Source organism: Lissotriton vulgaris, chromosome 3_1, assembly GCF_964263255.1.
Source record: "Lissotriton vulgaris chromosome 3_1, aLisVul1.2, whole genome shotgun sequence".
Lineage (NCBI taxonomy): Eukaryota > Metazoa > Chordata > Amphibia > Caudata > Salamandridae > Lissotriton > Lissotriton vulgaris.
Genome location: NC_141689.1, coordinates 1,569,035,156 through 1,569,055,678, shown reverse-complemented (window position 1 = coordinate 1,569,055,678; position 20,523 = coordinate 1,569,035,156). Strand labels below are relative to the sequence as shown.

General features: G+C 48.3%; 1 protein-coding gene across 4 annotated transcripts in view; it reads right to left on the bottom strand.

Annotated features, from left to right (window-relative positions):
- SUSD1 (sushi domain containing 1) overlaps window positions 1-20,523 on the bottom strand; it is a 767,543-nt gene that overhangs the window by 323,644 nt on the left and 423,376 nt on the right. The gene's annotated exons all lie outside the window — the stretch shown is intronic.

The window sequence follows — 20,523 nt, the reverse complement described above, 5'->3', positions numbered from 1 at the left end:
ACAGTGGGGCAATGCTCCTCCGCCTTAGCAGAAGAGCCGTCACTGACTATACAACACACCTTAACGAATGCAACAAACATAAACCAATGTTTCCACACAAATCAACTTCACTTTGATTTAGGAGCAACAGGAAAAAAATACATTGATTCAACCTTTATAATGTCATATTCCCATGTATATGTATTCAAAGTATTAGTCTCCAAAGTATATGTGTTCCTAACTACTGAAAAGAGAATCTTGCTTCTGTAGCCCAAACGTATTTCGCACTGCGCCCGCTTCCACAGGGATTTTAAAGTTCTTACATTTACAAATGGCAAAGAGCTTCAAATATTTAACCTTGGGTTTTGCAAATGAATAAATCACTGTGGCATGACCCATGATACAGCAAGAGTCAGTATGCTATGAGAGAATCTTCTATATTTCGCATTGAATAAATAATTTCTTTTAGAGCACACTTGTTTTAAAGTCTGTATTGACTAGATTAGTTGATAAAGATAAGCAGGTACAAAGTTTTTTTTACTAGAAATATTACTGTGGACTACTAAAGGAATTGTGTGCTGTTGATATTAGGGGGATGGGCTTAAAATCCATCCTTCTACGTTTGAACAAGATTGAAAAATGTTAGAAGGAAAATGGTGATCATATGCAAAGCATGAGATTCTACAGCTCTACATGCCAAGAACAGATGCATACTGGATAAGTAGCATTTTCTGTTCAAGGCATGTGAGTTGTAGATCACATGCTTTGCATAGACTATAGAGCAGTCTGCCCCGAAACTTTGGCTATCCTGTAACCTTGGAGTTATCTGAAATAACCTTTTAAGTACTGCTTGATCCACATTAGCTTGTTGTCTTGCTAACACATCTACATAATAGTGTTTGGTGAATGTGTGTGGTGTAGACCATGTTGCAGCTTTGCAGATATCAGTAATAGGGATATTCCCTAAGAAAGCCATAGTTGCCCCTAACTTGCGAGTGGAATGTGCTCTTGGCGGTACTGTGAGAGTCCATTTGGCTTTTTGATAACAAATCTGAATACACTTAACAATCCACCAAGCAATTCCTGATTTGGAGATAAGATTGACTTTGTGAAGTGGTGCAAAAGCTACAAATGTATTTATTTATTAATTTTATAGAGCGCACAACTACCCGTGGGTGTCTCGGCGCTAGAGGACTGACAGAAAGGTAGGTAGACACGATGGATCATTGATTGAAAAGCCAGGTCTTTATCTGTTTCCTAAAAGTGAGCAGGGTAGGACTGGTCTTGATGGGGGGGGAAGTCTATTCCAAAGTTTGGTGGTGGCACACAAAAACGATCTGTCACCACAGAACGCTTTTTTTGTGCGGGGGACAATAAGAAGATTGGCATTGGAGGAACGCAATTGTCTGGGGGGATTGTAGGGACGAAGGGACTGTTTGAGGAAATCGGGAGCAGTGGTGTGCATGGCCTTATAAGCGAGGCAGAGAGCCTTAAACTTGGATCTGCTTCTGATCGGTAGCCAATGGAGTTGGCAAACTATTTTGGAGATGGGTTTAAATTTGGGAGTGCCTCTCAGAAGCCTGGCTGCTGCATTTCTTATCAGCTGGAGTTTATTGAGAACTTTTTCTTGTGTATTAATAAATAGACCGTTGCAGTAATCCACTTTGGACATAACAAGTGTGCTGATCAATGTTTTGGCAGCTGAGGATGGGAGGTATGGGAGAAGTTTCTTTATGATTTTGATGGTATGGAAGGCTGAAGAAACTACGGAATTTGCATGGTGCATGAAGGACAATTTAGTGTTGAAAATAACTTTGAGGTTTCTAACTTTTGTAACTGGTGAAGGGGGTGTTCCTAAGTCTGCCGGCCACCAAAGAGATAACCAGGAAGATGTGAGTTTGCCGAAGATCATAATTTCGGTCTTAATGGAGTTCAATCTTAGGGAATTGTCTGCCATCCAGGAGCTTATGGCAAGCATTCCTTTCTGGAAGTTGGCTGCAACCTTAGCGCCATCGTTATGTATTTCTAACACTAGTTGGGTATTGTCAGCGTATGAGGTGAGGCCGAGGTTGTAAGTTTTGATGACCCTCGCCAAGTCCGACATGTAGATGTTAAATAATGTTGGGCTTAGGGAGGATCCCTGGGGCACCCCGCATGGTAAAGAGAATGGGGGAGAGGTGAAAGTGCCAAGCGTGACGGAATGTGAACGATTAGCCAAAAATGATGCGAGAAGGGTCCTGGCCCTGTGACAGATACCTAGTGTAGTGACACCGCCGATCAGAGATGCGTGATCCCCGTGTCAAATGCTGCTGAGAGATCCAGCAGGACTATTACCGCGGCTCCTCCAGCATCCATGATTTTTTTAATCTCGTCCAATGCTGTGATGAGGGCAGTTTCCGTGCCGTGTCCCTTTCTGAAGCCAAATTGGGTGTCATCTAATAGATGGTATTGCTCGATGAAATGTGCAAATTGGGTGTTCAGGACTTTCTCTGCAATTTGTGCTGGTAAAGGCGGAGATGCAATGGGTCTATAACTGGCTGTGTCTGCTGGGTCGAGGTTGGCCTTTTTTATAAGGGGCTTAATGACCGTTTGTTTCCAGATGGAGGGGTATATACCAGATTTGAACATCGAGTTAAGTCTTTTAGCCAGATTGGATCCTATGATGTCAGGGTTAAGTTTAAGGGGGATGTATGATGTTACCACGCATACCATTACCACGCATACCATTACAACGCGGTATTTACAACGCATACCGTTACACCGCATAGCGCTTTGAGGTGCTGGATAGTGGTAAGTATACTTTTATATTCCAACTCCAGTCCCCGTGGATACTAGGGAAGGTGTTGGATATAAAATTAAACTTATTCCCTATCCTAGAGCGCCCCCCAGCGCAATGCGTTGTAATGGTATGCGTGGTAATGCCTGCGTTGTAAGTGTAGTGCGTGGTAAAAAATGCGTGGTAACAGTTGTACACCGTTTAAGGGTGGCAGGAGGGCATGGATCTTCAGGGGATGCTGATTTCACATAGGAGATGAGATGAGATGTAAGATGAGGTCAGGGGAGACTTGATTGAATTCTTCAAAGGTAGGTGATTGAGGAGTGTGTATGGTAGTGTGTTCTGGGAGAACAGGGAAGCCTATTGATATGCTGGGATCATTGGAGTCAGCTGGGGGTGTGGTCAATGAATTATTGAGTGCGAAGTTGTTGTAGATGGTGCAGACTTTCTCTTGGAAATAAGTGGCTAATGAGTTACAGAGTGCCTGAGTAGCGGTAATAGGGGGTGTTGATCCCTGCCCCGCGAGTTTGGATACTACTTGGAACAGTTGTCTGGCAGAGTTTTTTGCAGAGTCAATTTGGTTACAGTAATAATTACTTTTGGCTTCAATTAGGAGGCGTTTGTAGTTACCACGGGATTGTTTGTAGAGGGCTTTCATTCTTTGAGGGATCGTAGTGTAAGCGCCAACTACGTTCTAGATGTCGGCAAGTGAAAATTAAAGTCTCCTAAAATGGAGAAGCTATTTTCACCTGCAACTAGCTCTAGTAGGTCGCTTAAGGAAGACAGGAATTCTGATTGGGATCCTGGAGGATGGTATAGAAGAATACCTTTAAAAGGCGGGAATTGTGGGATTGCAACAGAGAAGTGTTGTGATGAAGACAAGGACACTTCCAGTTGTGAAAGAAGGATTTACTGTGGAGAGAGTAACCTGGCATCCAACACCCTCGACGATCCAGCAGGAACTGCCAAAGGTCGAGTGTTGTTTGCCTAAGATTCTACAGAACATTGTGGTAAGACAATTCCAACATGAGGTAATATAGAATAATAAGAACTGCACCGGAGACAATAGGTAAGTAAACTAAAGCTTTTAACTTACATCATAAAACATCCTCTCTCTTAATGAGGAAAAACTAAAAAAAAATATACTAATAAAGAACACCTTAGGTAGTAACATAATCTTGCAAGTATGAAGGTGGTTTGCGAACTCTCCCACTGCTAGTACCTGAATTACAATCAATGTTAGAGTAGGAATAAAGACTTCCAGCATCTCTGACACCAGAACCATCATTTGACAAAGTAAGTGGGTATGGAAATGCTTCATCACCCATCCTCCTCATTTCAGCATCTGAACATTTGTCAGGAATAAACATCGCACCAGAACACTCTTCATCACAATTAAATTCTCTGTCAACAGATCCCTTCCTTTGATATAAAAAAAACTCCACTTATGACCCCCTTCAACAACATCATAATGTTTTCCTACTTTGATTATTCGACAGGGTGCTGAGAATGTATTTAAATCTGCTTTGCCTCTTCCTGACCTCATTTTAATCCAATCGCCAACTCTAAATTTAGATACAAAAAATCTTCAGGAGAATTCCCATAAGTAGATACCCAATCTTGCAACCAAGAAGGAACTAATCTTGACCCTGGCACACGTCCTCTCATGCTTTTAAAAGGTGAGATATGAGTCACACTATGTTCTGTAGAGCGATAAGCCCAAAGCATTTCATCTATCAAACAAATAGGAAACTGTCTATTAGCCACAGCCAATTGTAAAGTACCCTTAACTAATCTATTGGCCCTTTCAACAATGCCATTTCCCACGGGATTATACAGTGAAGTGTACAAATGTTTAAGCCCACACCTTTCCAAAAAAACATCGCATTTCTCCAGAAGTCAATTGGGTTCCATTGTCAGTCAATAAAGAATAGGGAAGACCCTCCTCTAGGAACAACTTTTCTAAATCTTCAATGGTAAAACGTGTAGTAATTTCCTTGACAAATCTGACAACCAACAACCTAGAATGTACATCTACAATGACCACAGCAAAGCGGAAATCCAAAGTAAGCTCTGAGATAGGTCCAATAAAATCTTAAAAAATGGTGTGCCACGGCTTACCAGGATCATTTATATGTCCCAACACTTTTTTTTTTTTTAAAAAACTTTATTGATAGGAAGGAATAATGGTTAATTAGTTGCATACATCATGTCAGTAATCGTTACAGTTCATATCAGTAGGTAATGAGCGACAGTTTCGTAACAATGACTGAGTCGTTGGTGGCTCCCTGGGCCATGCATATATCTCAATACAGGTTTACAGTATGTAGTTTGTGGTCCCTAATTAACCCTTCCCTCAAACATCAGTGATGGCTACATCTCTTTTTTATGAAAACTATAGCAACAAACATCCCAACGTATCCCCCCAACCATGTGTCATCGCAACCCTTCTGTGCCATCCTTAGCATTTAGCAGCCTGCGCCACCTCTCACATCACGTTGTACGGTCAGGTCCGTGTCGCCAGTGCAACAATGTTCCGTGCCTGTGGCCACTGACCCTGCATGTTACATTCACTCCTCCTCCTCATCAGAGTCTAGGTCCTCTCCCTCAGGTAAGGGCTCACAGATTTCCCCTCTGTATATGTTCCACGCCGCTCAGACCTTGTTCCACTTCCGGGGCGCTGCCCTGAGTACATAAACCGCCCTTTCAGTCACCATTAGGATGTCCATATTTTTAGCCCACCTACTGGAGGTAGGGACGTCCGGCGCCCCCCATTTCTGTGCTATATCCCGCTTTGCCACCGTCAGTGCCAGTGATGCCCAGATCAGCTCATACCTGCCCAGATCGTTGGGGTCCCAGATATTTAGGAGGCATTTGCGTGGTTCAGGCAAGATGGAGAGTTTAAGGGCCTGGGAGATGGATCGGAGCACCTGCCTCCAGAATTCGCGTATTTGTGGGCATTCCCATAGTGTGTGAATTAGTGTCCCTTCCTCCCCGCAGCCCCTCAGACAGAAGGGGTGTTGCGCTCTCTGTATTGTGTGCAACAGTGTCCTGGTGTAGTAAATGCGGTGGAGGATTTTGAGTTGCACCAGTCGTAGCTTACTAGAGATTCCCACCTCCCTCGGGGAGGCCAACGCCTCATTCCATTCAAATTCGTCTGTCTCGCCTAGTTCCCTTTCCCATTTTTCTTTAAGCTTTAGCGTGGGGTCTTTGAGATTGTTTATCAGTTTTTTATAGGTAAGGGAGGTGGCGCTTTGGAGCATGAAGTCTGTAAGCAGTCTGTCCTCCAATGGGGAGGAGTCCGGTAATGCAGTGCCAGCAGGGACTGCCTGTAGCAGCGCATGCCTAATCTGGACATACCGAAACGTTTCCGTAGGTCCGAGGTTGTATTGTTGTTGCAGGTGAGGGAACGGAATCACTGAGTCATTGTCCCAGAGGTCCCCTACTGTAGAGATACCTATGGAGTCCCATCGGTCAAACCCCTTGCAGCCTCTCAGATTCCCAAACGCCTTCATGTCCCACAAGGGCGTCATTTTAGTAATTCGGCCTGCCCACCCCAGACGGGCCTGCGCCAAGTGCCACAACGCCGCCGTGTGTTTGGTTGGACCAATGAGGGTTTTCAACTGCGACTTGTTGTAGAGCACGGACAGCATACAGTCCGTCCCGAGTTGTGACCAGTCCGCCCGATAAGCCGGGTCGTCTTTGGGGGCGTGGATCCAGTAGTTTATAATTTTGAGTTGGGCTGCCCAGTAATATAGCTGAATGTTGGGGAGCGCTATACCCCCCTCGTACCAGCTTTTTACCAGCTTGTCGTATGCTATGCGCGCCGGGCCTGCATTCCAGAGGAGTACAGTCACCAGTGCAACAATCTGCTGGAAATAGCGCGGTGGCACTAGGTGTGGAGTGTTTTCCAGGACGTAAAGGAGTCTCGGGAGGGCCATCATCTTATACAATGCTGCCCTGCCCAGCAACGTCAGAGGGAGGGCCGCCCAGTGTTTAACATCTGCTCGCAGGCGATCTATGGGTGGTTTTAGGTTGTTAACAAAGAATTCAGCCTCTCCGCTCGCGATGATAATACCTAAGTATTTGAAGGAAGTCGACGTCGCCAACCGTGGACAGTTTCCCTGCAGTCTTGGCTCCGGGCCTCTCAACGTGTACATGGTGGATTTCGACCAGTTGAGGGTGTAGCCCGACGCGCGTCCATGTGTGTCACAGAGGTCTAGCAGGGCTGGGATGCCGGTTTCCGGCGCGGTCATGTAAATAAGCATGTCGTCTGCATACAGTGAGACTTTGTCCTCCCATCCCCCCTCCCATTTGATGCCCGCGAACAGGGTTGTCGATCTGATCTGGATGGCCAGGGGTTCGAGTACCAAAGCGAAAAGCAGGGGGGACAGGGGGCAGCCCTGTCTAGTCCCCCTACCTAAAGGGAACCTCGGTGACGTGTGGCCATTGGCTACCACCTGTGCGACGGGTTTCGCATAAAGCAACCTTATCCATGAGATGTATTTCGGCCCAAATCCCATGCGCTCCAGCACCATGAAGAGGTATTCCCACTCTACCAGGTCGAACGCCATTTTGGCGTCTAAGGAGAGGATCACTGCCGGTTCCGTGAGGAGGTGCGATCGCGCCAGCACTCCGTGGACTCTTCTAAGATTCATCGCAGTGCTCCGGTGGGGCATAAAGCCCGACTGATCAGGGTGGATTAACGTACTGAGGTGGGGTAGCAAGCGGGCGGCTAAAAGTTTAGCCAGTACCTTGGCCTCTATGTTCAACAATGATATCGGACGGTATGAGGTGCACTCCGTCGGGGGCTTCCCGGGCTTGGGTATTGTTACAATCGTGGCCGTGCGTTGATCCAGCGGCAGCTCTAGTCTGTCTCTGCTCTCCAAATACATGGCCAACAACGGGGCACTGATGTCCGAAGCCACGGACTTGTACCATTCTATCGGTATCCCATTAGGGCCCAGAGCTTTACCGGACTGTAGCGCTTGGATCGCTAGCTGGATCTCCTCCTCCGTCGGGTCTAGTTCTAGGGTGTCTCTATCCGCTTGCGCTATGCTGGGGATAGCAATATCTGTGAGTGTTGCCGTCGCTAAGTGTCGTGTGACCCTCCGTTCCGGTGTGTATATTTTTTGGAAGTGACGCGCTAGTTCGCCGACTATTTCTGCTGGGCGTATCAGTGTTCGTCCATCTTCAGTGTCAAGCCTATGAATACCTCTCGCTCCAATCCCTCTCTTATCTAGCCATGCCAGCATACGACCCGCTTTGTTGCCCACATCGTAAATCCTATGTCTAGTGTTTGCGATATACCCCTTCTCTGTCGTTTTGAGATGTGCTAGGTACTGTTGCTGCCGGACCATGAGGGTGTGTGTCGTGGATGGGGAGGGGTTCGTCATATGAGCGTTATTGGCTGTGTCGAGTGCCAGTTCCAAGTCACTGAGTTCTTTACGTGAGTCCCGTTTATGTCCCGTAATCGCAGCGATGGCCGCCCCCCTGAGGACTGTCTTGTATGCCTCCCATAGGGTGGAGGGTGACTCCACCGTGCCGGTGTTTTCAGCAAAATACTGTGTCGTCACTAGTTTGAGCTTTTTCCGAATCTTGGGGACTTTTAGGAAATTGGGGTAGATTGGGTAGAGCCGAGCATTCCGTGTCCCCCCGGTGGTGAGTGACAGGACTATTGGAGAGTGATCTGAGATCCCCCTGGGTAGTGTGTCCACTTTGTCTATAGTGTCTGGTCCCACTCCTAGTGCCATGAAGTAGTCTATGCGAGATAGGCTATTGTGTACTGCCGAGTAGTAAGTGTAGTGAGTGGTCTCAGCATGCAACATTCGCCATAGGTCAACCAGGCCCAGGGCTTCCGCGAAGTCCGACAGTGGCGTCGTGCCTCGCGATCTGGTTCTGGAGGGAAAGGTGTCATGAAGTGGATCCATTACAGCATTGAAGTCCCCCCCTATAATCGTGTTGCTATCGGGGAGATCAAGAAGGAATTTGCCCAGTGCTGGTAGTGCCACAGAGTGTAGGGCTGGGGGAATATATACTGAGACCACATTTAGCGCTCTGCCTTCCCATTGCCCATGAACCGCGGCAAAGCGACCCTGGTCGTCCGCCACACTGCGGGTCACCATGAAGGGGGAAGACTTTCTCACTAGTATGCCTGTTCCCCTGGATCCAGTAGTGAAGTCTGCGTGCACCGCCATTGAGTAGCCACGCCTATCTAGGGCTTTGCAGGTGGACCCTGTGAGGTGGGTTTCCTGTAAGAGGACCATATCAGGATTCTGGCGTTTTAAGGCCTGGAGGACCAGACCTCTCTTGATTTTGTCACCCAGGCCCCGGACATTCCATGTCAATATGCGTAGTGGGGGAACCCCCCTGGTCGTGGAGGTGGCCCCTGCGGGCGTGTGATTAAGTGGCCTGGCCATAAGGCTGACTAGGGAGTTTTGCACCCATCGTGTGCTGTGGCGTGATCCATGGGCTGACCTGTGTTATGCTGCATAGGGGATACGCAAGTGCTCGGGTGATAGACCCTTGAAGGTGTGGCACGATGACTACAAACAAAAGAAAACATTTCAACATGAAAACTTCAATCCCATCCCCCCTCCCTGCTACCCTGCTCCACGGACAACTGTGCAGAGCGCTTTAACCCTCCCCTCAACATCTTACTTGCTCGTGGGGTAGGTGAGTCCCCTCCGGGCACTGCCTGTGCCCACCCTACTCAGCCGCGTCCGAGCCACGGCGCCGCGGCCCTCACAGTCTCAAAAGCAGTATAGTCCAGTGTCACCTCGGAGCCCCTTGTCCGGAGTCCAGCGGGTCTCTCTCCAGGTCCGAGTCCAGGCCGTTTCCGCCCCCTTGGCGTGGTGGTTGGGAGGATTGGCTGGGTGATGTCCTGTCTGTACTGTGTCGCGGTCGGTCCCGCTGTGAGCGATGTCGCTGCCCTGCTGGTCTCCAGCCCTCCAGCCATTCTTGAGCCACTTCCGGCGTGTCGAAGAACCAAGTCTTCCCCTCGGCCACTATCCGCAATTTTGCCGGGAACAACATGGAGTATGGTAATTCTCTGTCTCGTAGCGCCTTCTTTACCTCCGTGAAGGATTTGCGTCGCCTGGCCACCTCTGCCGTGTAGTCAGGGAAAAACGCCAAGGTTGCATTCTGAATCCGCACTGGCGGTGAATTCCTTGCCGCCTGCAATATGGCATCCCTATCTCTGAAATTAAAGAGCCGCGCCAGTACTGGTCTCGGAGCTGCTCCCGTCTTGGGGGGGCCCCCCGGGACTCTGTGCGCCCTCTCCACTGAAAAGAAGTGGGACAGGCCTTTGGGCTGGAGTTTGTTCTTGATGAGATCTTCAATATAGAGGTCCATGGCCCCTTTCCCTTCCGTCTCCGGAAGCCCCAGGATACGCACGTTGTTGCGTCGCGAACGCCCTTCCTGGTCGTCCAGCTTGTCATGTAGGAGCTTGGTAACTTTCTGCATCCTTTCCATGACCATTTGTAGCTCCGAGGTGTCTTCCACAAGTGACTTCGTGACCACTTCCACTTGCGACACCCTCTCCGCCATCTTGTGAAAGTCCGCTCGCAGAAGGGAGACCTCCGAGGAGATGGCGCCCACTGTAGTTTTCACCTCCGAGAGCGTTCTCATGATGTCCTCCAATGTTATTTTTGGTGTTTTATCTGCGTCTGGAGTCTGCCCTGTGGAGGGTCGTCCCGTGGACTGCTGCTGTCCTTGGTGACCATAGGCGAACTTGTCCAGCTTAGCTTGTGTGGACCCGCTCCTGAGGCCTTTACCCGCCATGGTGTTGGGGTTAGCGAGGACCAGGGCTAAAATATAGGCCGTCGCGACCTACGTGGTTTCGGGAGTTTCGCAGACAGAGATTAGCCAAAGAGTAGTCTGCAGCGGGAGGCGGACAGAGCGACCCCCCTGTCGTTTAAGCAAGTCTTACTGGCTGCCTGCGTGGGATGTGTTGAGCCACTGGTATGATGTGCTTCTGCGTCCCCGATATTCTACTGCTGGGACGGAGTGGCCTTTGCGACCCCGCTCCTATTCTGTCGTGTCGGTCTGCCTCTCGGTACCACCTCGGCTAGTGTAGACGTCGGACCTGGGTTTCCGCCCCCCCGCACACTGGTCAGGCCACCGCGTGGTGGGCCTCTGGTTCTGCTCTGGTGCCACTGGTGCGCCTGGGTGAATGTGGCTTCCGAGGTCCCCTCCTGTACTCCCGCGCTGCTGTCCTGCAACACGGCGTCCCCCTACTCCCCCGCTGACACGTGGGGTGTGATAGTGTCCTCCGCAGCGCTGTGCAGCTCGCTAGGCTTCCGTGGGGGGGGGGGGGGGGAGGGGGGGGGGTCCGCCGGATAAGGCTGGGGTGCACTAACCACTGTGTTGCCCAGGTCCCGCTGGGTGGTACCGCAGTCCGCTCGCCACCGAGGGATGTCCTCAAGGTCGCCAGGCTCGATCGAAGTTCACGGCAGGTACCGGGGTGTTGTCACTTCCCTCGGCCGGCCGCACTGCACTTCCGCCGGGGCCCCGATGGTACGCAAGACCGGTGCTTCTCCGCTGGTCGTAGGCCCTCACTCGCCACACGACGTAACTCGGGCTCCGGTGTGCCGATTGTTCTGCAACTTGGACCGGGTACACCGCTTCGGCCCCGAACTCGAACGCCGCCGCTTCAGGCGTGCGTAGTAGCGGATAAGTGAAACGGATTTACTGGAAGGCTGCAGTGCCCTCGGGAGCTCTCACACTAAGCGGCCGCCATGCTCGGCTGCTAGCCACGCCCCGTCCCAACACTTTTTGATTTCCAACTCTAAGTCTTTTTTTCACTCTCTTTGCATAACAGGCAATTTGCAACCCATTTATGAATTTGCTCATCCATTCCCGGCCACCAAAACTCTTGTTTAATTCTCCTAATAGTCATACCTTGCCCGAGATGCCCCGCATGTGCAATTTTAAAAATATGCAGACGTAACCCTGAGGGGGGCACAAACCTATCTCCTTGCATGATGACCTCATGACCACTAATGGACAATTCATCCAACACCTTCCAAAAAGGTCTTATGACAAAAGGAACCATACTTTCTCGAGATGCTCCATCCTGATCAACACAATTACCTGTTTCATTACATTATCAGATTGCATCTCCTGGATCCATTGTTCTTTAGAAAAGGCCCCCAAATTACAATCATTAATTTCATCGACTACTGCCATTGCTTCTTCAGACGCTAATTTTTTAACCACTTCTTTGTCAACCACTTCCCATTCTAAGGACATTCTAGACAAGCAATCTGCTTGTGAATTCCTCCATCCTTGAATGAATACTAAATCATATTATATTAGTATTCCTGCAATCTAGCTGCAAAACGTGCCAACCTAGCTGACCCTTTACCTGCACCTCCAGCTGACAATATTTTCATAAGAGGTTTGTGGTCAGTCTTCAAACAAAATCTCGAACCCCGAAGGTACACTCTGAAGTGCTCAACTCCCCAAGCTGCAGCCAAAGCCTCTCTCTCAATAACAGAATAGTTCCTCTCAGCTTGTGTCAAAGTACGGGAAGCAAAGGCAATGTTTTTTTCAACACCTTTCTGAATTTGAGAAAGAACTACTCCTATTCCCATGAGGCTAGCATCCACAGTCAATATTGATTTGAAATTGGGAGTGAATGGGGCCAAAATTCCTGCACCACAGATTTTGTCTTTAACATTGGGAAATGCTTCTTGTTTTTCTTTTGCCCAAATAAATTTAGCACCTTTTCGCAACAGACACCTCAACGGTTCAAGAACATCTGCAAAAGATCTCACAAATTTGGAATAATATTCCACTAAGCCTAAGAAAGACCGCAATTGATCTTTATCCTTTGGATAAGGTGCATCTTTAATAGCCAATAACAAGTCATGTTTGGGAGTGAAACCACCACTAGAGATTGTGTACCCCAAATACTCAACCTCCTCAGTTAAGAATTTGCATTTGTTTTCATTAACTGTCAAACCTATATGTTCCAGTTTCCATAACACTTGCTTCAAAATAGAGTTGTGCTCCTCCACCGTTTTACCTGAAATCAAGACATCATCTTGAAAATAAATTACCCCTGTAATGTTTTTAAAGAGACTATTCATCATCCTCTGAAAGACACTCAACGCCGACGCCTAGCCGAATGGCATACGTGTGAATTGGAAAGTGCCCTCAGAGGTGATGAATGCTGTGAGTGCCTTGGAATCGGGGTGAAGTTTGATTTCAAGGTACACACTCCTCAAGTTAATCTTTGAAAACATTTTGCACTAACAATGGACTGCAACAATTCGGTAATATTTGGTAGCGGAAAGGTGTCCATTACAATGTCCCGGTTGAGTGACCTTAAATCAATACAGAATCTCAGACGACCGTCCGACTTAAGGGTCAAAACTACTGTGAGCATTCTGTAGAATTTGATCAATTTGGATATCGCCATCCACCACTATAATTTGGTTTGGTGCTCTAGGATTAATAATTATGTTCAAATCGAAGTCATGCATCCAACCAAGAATTGGAGGACCATCTTTGGCTATATAAACTTTACCATCAATATATCTAGTACCGAATTTGATAGCACCTTTCATGAAACCAAGGATGTGAATAGGTTCCCCTTGATAACTGACTGGATTGATGTCTTTGTTTGAAAGAGAAACACCTTCCCAATGTGAGTTAAAGATTGATTCCGGTATGAGTGTAAACATAGTACCCGAATCAACCATTAGGGAAACATCTTTGTGATAAACATTAAAATTGGTTGAAGGTCTAATTAGTCTACGTGAATCGTGACCAGTTTCACTAACTAAACTAAGATCAAATTCTTCTGCTAGTGCTAAAATCCTTTTTTTATTGGTAAAATATGCTCAACAACATTTTGTACAACATTCACTTTGGATTTAGGTTTATCCAACAAGTCAGAAGATTTGCACATACGTGCATAATACCCTTTACGACCACACTTGTTGCAATTCTGATCCAGAGCAAAGCATTTTTTTAAATCAGTCAAATGATATTGGCTTCCACACCGCAAACACGGTTTTTAAGTTTAGAAACATTCCCATACAAATTCCCACTTCTCACATTTTATTTTGATACAGCATTAACATCAGCTTCTTCATCTAAACTGGTACTTGCAATTTTATTTGGTAATCTATCTCTCTTGCTAATTTCTTTAATATATATTTGTGACTCCTCAATCACTTTAGCTAAATCAATAGCTTCCTTGAGTGTAGGATTTTTTGCTGCCCACAACCTCTCTTGTTTTTTTTTTTATTCCTACACTGTACCACTAACTGATATCGAATTAACTCATCACACATTGTGCCAAACCTACACTTTACAAAAAGTTCCCGTAATCTTGATACAAATTCATCAATACTTTCATTCTCAGATTGTGGTTGGGTATAGAATTTGTATCCGGACATAACTATATTGACTTCCTTCGCAAATCTGATCTCTAATCTCTTGACAGCTTCTAAGTATTCATTATTCATAGGTTGTCCTTTAGGGACCATGGCAACAGGGAGATATTTAAAAATAAGTTGTCCCTCACTCCCTATAGCGCTCAATAAAAGTGCCTTCTTCCTAGCTGGTGAAAAATTAACTCCATCCAACGCTACATTGTAATTCTCTAACATACACAACCAATCTTCCCAAACAATTTTTGGAGTGCCTGGGGTAGATAAAAACAAAGGTGGCATGATGACATTGGACTGAGATTAACACATATTGTAAATATACCCCTGTAAAATACAATGAATACTAAAACAAAATAATCAAATATATCGTAAGAAATATAGCATCAAGAATACAAAATACATATAATACATTTTCCTCCAAAATAAAGTCCAGGTGTGCAGATCACCGTGAGGTTCTGCACTCGGTAACAGCAGTGGATGCACTTACAGCCTGATTCATGAAAACCGGATTCTGCGATTCTCAATTAGCGATTAACTGCGAATCGCAATTGAGAAATCGCAGAACGGTATTCATGATGTTTTGCGATAAAAAAAAGTGATTCGCACGCGGCCGCAACAGCCGTTTGCGATTATCGATAATCGCAGAGAAATCGCTATTTCCGGCTACATCCGTGTCGGATTTGTGATATCGCAAATAGCGATATCGCTAATTGCGAGATCGCAAAAAGCGAGATCGCAAAATCGCGAGATCGGGAAAACGGGAAGTCGCATTTCGAGCACAGTGATGACATCACAACCAGGAAGCAGCCAGTTCCCACCCCCATTCACCACAGTGAGGCAGACCTCGAGTCAGCAACTGGGAGAGCTCCTGCAATCCACCTTGGATTACTACTTTGAAACTACACTGCAGCTATGTCTGAGGAGGCAGTACCTGGGCCCAGCAACACCACAGGGCGGAAGAGAAAGCTCAAGTTCTCCGAGCAGGAGTTGGAGCACTTAATTGAAGGGGTGGTGGAGAACCACTCCAAACTGTTCGGGAAGGACTCAAGGAGGGTGCCCAAGCAGGAGAAACGCAGGATCTGGGTGGGCATAGCGTTCGCGGTGAACTCTGTGGGTGTGGCCGACAGGTCACCGGATGAACTTAAAAAACGTTGGTACGACCTCAGAGGTCGTGCCAAAGAGAAGGTAGCTGAGAGGCTTGGAGAGTCCCTGGGCACTGGAGGGGGAGGACCTACAGTCCCTCCAAACACCCCCTTGGAGGATCGAGTTGAAGACACGCTGGAGGCTGAGGCATACATCGGAGTGACCCGCCTGGACTCATCCCGCCCCACCCAAGACATCCAAGGTAAGTGGCATGCGACTGCGACCCTGTCCCCTATGAATGGCCATGACCATATAGCCTCCCATAATGTTCCATAGTCATGCCATCGGTGCACATCAGGTAATGCCCTAAAGCATTGTGGGACATGTAGTGTGGCCACAATGTAGAAGTACCCCAATGCAGCCAGACAGGTTCAAAAGTACGCAAAGCCATAGGCAGTCAGGGAATGTCACCCAGCATGCATGTAGCAACTGCATGTGTGACAGATACATGCAACTAATGAACGTCCACTTCCCCTCACAGGTGGCGCAGACAGCAGCGACAGCGAGAGGCTGCAAATAGATGAGGAAGCTCAGGATGAGGAGGAGGTTCCGCTACATACACAGCCTCCAGCGTCAGGCGCAGCAACAACCCCTGCAGCCAGGTCCACCACCAGTGTGGCTCCAGCCCCTGCCGCAGCAACTACCCCTGCAGCCAGGTCCACCACCAGTGTGCCTCCAGCCCCTGCCGCAGCAACTACCCCTGCAGCCAGGTCCACCACCAATGTGCCTCCAGCCCCTGCCGCAGCAACAACTTCTGCAGCCAGGTCCACCACCAGTGTGCCTCCAGCCCCTGCCGCACCAGCAATGCCCAGCTTGACTCCACCATCAGCAGGAGCATCAACATCAGGTCCCGCAACAGCGGCGACACAGCGGCCACCCACTGTGTCAGGCCAGCAGAGCAGGCGTGGCAGGTCTCGCCTGCAGACAAATGCTCCCAGCACCAGGAGGGGGAATGGACAGCGGCTGCCGAGCATGAGTGTGGAGCGTCGCATGCTCAGGATACACCAGCTGCAGGCACGCCGGCAAGGGGCCATACAGCTTCAGCTGTACAACATTGGCCGCAATGTGGCAGGTGTGGGGGACCGGATGGACCGCATGACGGCAGCCATGGCAGGTGTGGGTGAGGGGATGGCCCGCATGACTGCAGCCATGGAGGCCAACACAGCTGCAATGATTGCGCAGCGCAGCACAGCCCGCCGCCGCCACCGTCAGCTACTGATCCGGCTGACGGCTTACACACGGTCAAATTATGTTGTGGGCAATGCCACCTCGCAGCTATCGCCCCGGTCCCTGGCGCAGCAGCAGCAGCTCATACAGTGCGGCGAGGATGTGGCCAGGGTACTTGAGCACCTGACCACTGCTGTGACCGCACTTCACCCTGCTCTACCTGCCACTGTCGGGGGTGATGATGCCAGTGAAGGGACATCAAGTGTGAGCAGCCACTCTGCCTCACACGTAGGGGCGCTGAGGCGCAGCACCAGGCCCACTGCAGGGACACGTGCGGAGCCTGAGGTGGAGCCAGAGAGGCGCGCGGGTGCTTCGCGCCGGAGGCGCACATGACTGAATGGTACTTGGACAGGCACAGGCTGAACATAAGCCTGTCCTGTGTATTGGACCCAGCAGTATGCTGAAATACTGTTAGCATTTGAAGGATGGCAACAGGAACCTTTTTTGTGAATCAAACAATTATATTTTATTTAGCATCCCACATTGGCGTTGTGTCAATTTTAAATTTTGCATGCAATTGTGATTTGTTGGGTGAGGGGAGAGGGTGCACTAGAAACTGTTCATTGTGATGTGGTTGCGTCGTCTGTGGCCTTCAGCTGGGTTCTCCCCGCGTGCATGGCGCGCATGTGCAGGTGGCCGGTCGTCCCCTTCCGATTCACTGCCAGAGATGTCGACAGGTATCCGGCGCTTGGTAGCAATGTTGTGTAGTATAGCACACACAGCCACAATGCGGCAGCAAACTTCAGGACTGTAGTACATGGCCCCACCTGTCTTGTGAAGTATGCGGAATCTGCTCTTCAGTAGCCCAAATGTTCTCTCAATGCAATTCCTTGTGCGTATGTGTGCTAACGTTGTAACGCCGTTGCTGTGGTGTAGCAGGGTTGAAGTATGGGGTGAGGAGGTATTCACGCAGGGCGTAGCCACTGTCACCTGAATGAGAGGAGCAGAGGGTGAGTGCCTGTGCAGCGCAGCTACATCATCGCAGTGTGACATTGTGGGCAAAGTGTACTTACCAAGTAGGTGTCCTTCCCCGAAGTCTCCCCTGGCCAGTCGTGTGTGGAGGCCGCTGTGCCGGAATATGAATGAGTCATGTGTACTCCCCGGGTACTGTGCCACTATGTCCGTGATGTATGTCTTTGCATTGCAGACCATCTGGATGTTGAGGGAGTGGTAGGACTTGCGATTGCGGTACATGTACTCCGTTGCAGCTGGTGGGCAGATGTGGATGTGGGTACAGTCAATGCATCCTATCACGTGTGGGAAATGCGCAACATTGTAGAATTGCAGCTTGGTCTCATCCAATTCCTGTTGGCTTGTAGGAAATTTGATGTGGTGGTGTAGCTGGGTCAGCATTGCGTCAAGGAAACTCCCTAGGCAGCGGGACATGGTGGGCTGGGATATCCCCCCAGCAGCCGCAACTATCCCCTGGAAGCTCCCGGAGGCCAGGAGATACAGGCTACACAATACCTGGACATGTGTTGGCACGGCATTGGTCCGCCTTGTTGGGTGCTGCATCAGGGGGTCAAGGTCCTGAATTAGCTTGATGATCATTGCCCCATTCAGGCGGTACTTTGCGTAAATTTGCTCTCTGGTTTGGCCCAGCAGGGTGACCCGCTGGTGGAAGATCCTGGCCTGGATTCTGCGTCTCCTCCGTGCTGCTCGCTGTAGCCTTCGCCGCCTGACCACCATGTACATTCCAGGCATTGTGACGCTACTTATGCTGCTCTGTTTCTCCTTAAGTGTGTTTGGTCAGGCCTGCACCAGTTGCGGATAGGCCAACGTTTTTGAATTTTTTTTTTCACTATGGGTTTGATGGTTACCATCTGCTCTGAGTTGTGCCTCGCAAAATGCGATTTTGGTTTTTTTCGCGAATTGCGATTTTTCATGAATCCCGATTGCGAGGAATGTGCAAATTCATTATTATTTTCGCAGAATACGTGATTTCTCGCTATTTCCGAATCGCAAAAGGTATACTGCCGGGATTCTGCGAAGATTTCGCAATTCTGTGTTTTCGCTTTTTTCATGGTGAATTCCGATTATGGAATTGCGCCCGCAATAGCATTTTCGCAGCTATTGCGACCTCATTTTCGCTTCATGAATCAGGCTCTTAGTTCGGCTATGCAAACAAAACTTGAAAGAATATAGCGTCAAAGTGCAAGTAAACAGCACTGATGTGAAACGGACGTATGTATTCTATAAAAAAAAAACGCTTCCCGCTGAGATTAGATGAATAACAACTTACCGGATGCAGTTAATAAAATCAGTTTGAGCCTCTGAACAACTTTGCCGGAAAAACGATCAGCACTGAAAGTACTAAAGAACTTTAAAAATGGCCGCACGTAAACGTAACTTGTGACATAACACGTAAACGTAATGTGTGACGTAGCACGCGTAGTATGCATTGTGTGTTCCACAGCCAATGCCTAAATGCGTTTCAGCATACCAATGACATATGGAAAAGGCAGTTGGTCTGCTCTCGAGCGCGTAGCTCCGAAGTGGAAGATCCCTCAGTAGATTTCCAGAAAATAACACCGCAAAAATACCTTCAGAGATGAGTGTCCACTTCTTACAGCTAGCGATGAGCACTGCAACTTAAGCCATCCACTGAGAAATCAAATACAAACGATGTAACAGCAAGAGAGAGTACACAACGCAGGGATCACCAAGTACTCTCATGGAACGTCGAGGAAACGCCAATCGTCGCCAAAAATGTTGTGATGAAGACGAGAACACTTCCAGTTGTGAAAGAAGTATTTATTGTGGAGAGAGTAACCTGGCATCCAACACCCTCGACGATCCAGCAGGAACTGCCAAAGGTCGAGTGTTGTGTGCCTAACATTCTACAGAACACTGTGGTAAGACAATTCCAACATGAGGTAAGATAGAATTATAAGAACTGTACTGGAGACACTAGGTAAGTAAACTAAAGATTTTAACTTACATCATAACAAGAAGCAGCAGGCTTCACAGGTATTGGTGGGGGCTAGTTCCGATTTGATAAAATAGTTTTCCCGGTAAATGATTGCAAGTCCTCCACCTTTTTTATTTTGTCTGTCAAATCTGCAGACCGAATATCCTTCTGGTGTGGCTGTATAGAAATCAGGCCCAGTGGCCGGATCTCTCCAGTGAGGAGACTGGGAGTTAAATGTAAATTTTGGTGTGGTACCAGAGAGAGTTCCAACAGGATTGTGAACCAGGGTTGACGTGCCCATGTTGAAGCTATTAGTATTAGCGCGAGTGATGTTTGCCTGAGTTTCCGAACCACTGATGGAATGAGTGGGAGAAGCGGAAAAGCGTAGGCAAATATCCCTGACCAGTTCTTCCATAAATCATTGCCTTTGGACATCGGGTGTGGGTACATGAAGGAGAAGCTATGGCATTTTGCGTTTTTGGGTGTTATAAACAGGTCTATGTGAGGGACTCCGAGTCCCTAAGTTTGAAAGTATGGGTGGGAAACTTCAGCGTGAATTTCCCACTCGTGTATCTGATAGCTGATTATTGGCTCCTGGGAGATGTTCTGCTAAGAGATAAATGTTGTTGTGTATCACCCACCTCCAGATGTCTTGGGGTAAGTGGAACAGTTGGAGTGAGTGTGTTCCCCCGCTTCTTTATGTAATACATAGCTGTCATGTTGTCGGTTCGGACTAGTACAGCTTTGCCAGAGAGGTGACCTTGAAAGGCTTTGAGTGCTAGAAATATTGCCATGAGTTCTAAATGATTGATGTGAAGCAACCTTTGTTCTAGGCTCCACCGCCCTTATACTGTGTGTTGTTGAAGATGAGCTCCCCGGCTAGTAAGGGATGCGTCCGCTTTTAACACTGTCTGTTGAATCAGGTCTATGACGGCTGCCCTTTTGACAGGTTTTGTGTGTTCCACCACTGCAGAGATCGATGAGTATGGCCGCTTACCAACACTAGATCAGTTAATAGACCCTGTGACTGGTTCCACTGACTGGCTAAACACTCTTGAAGTGGACGCATGTGTAACCTGGCG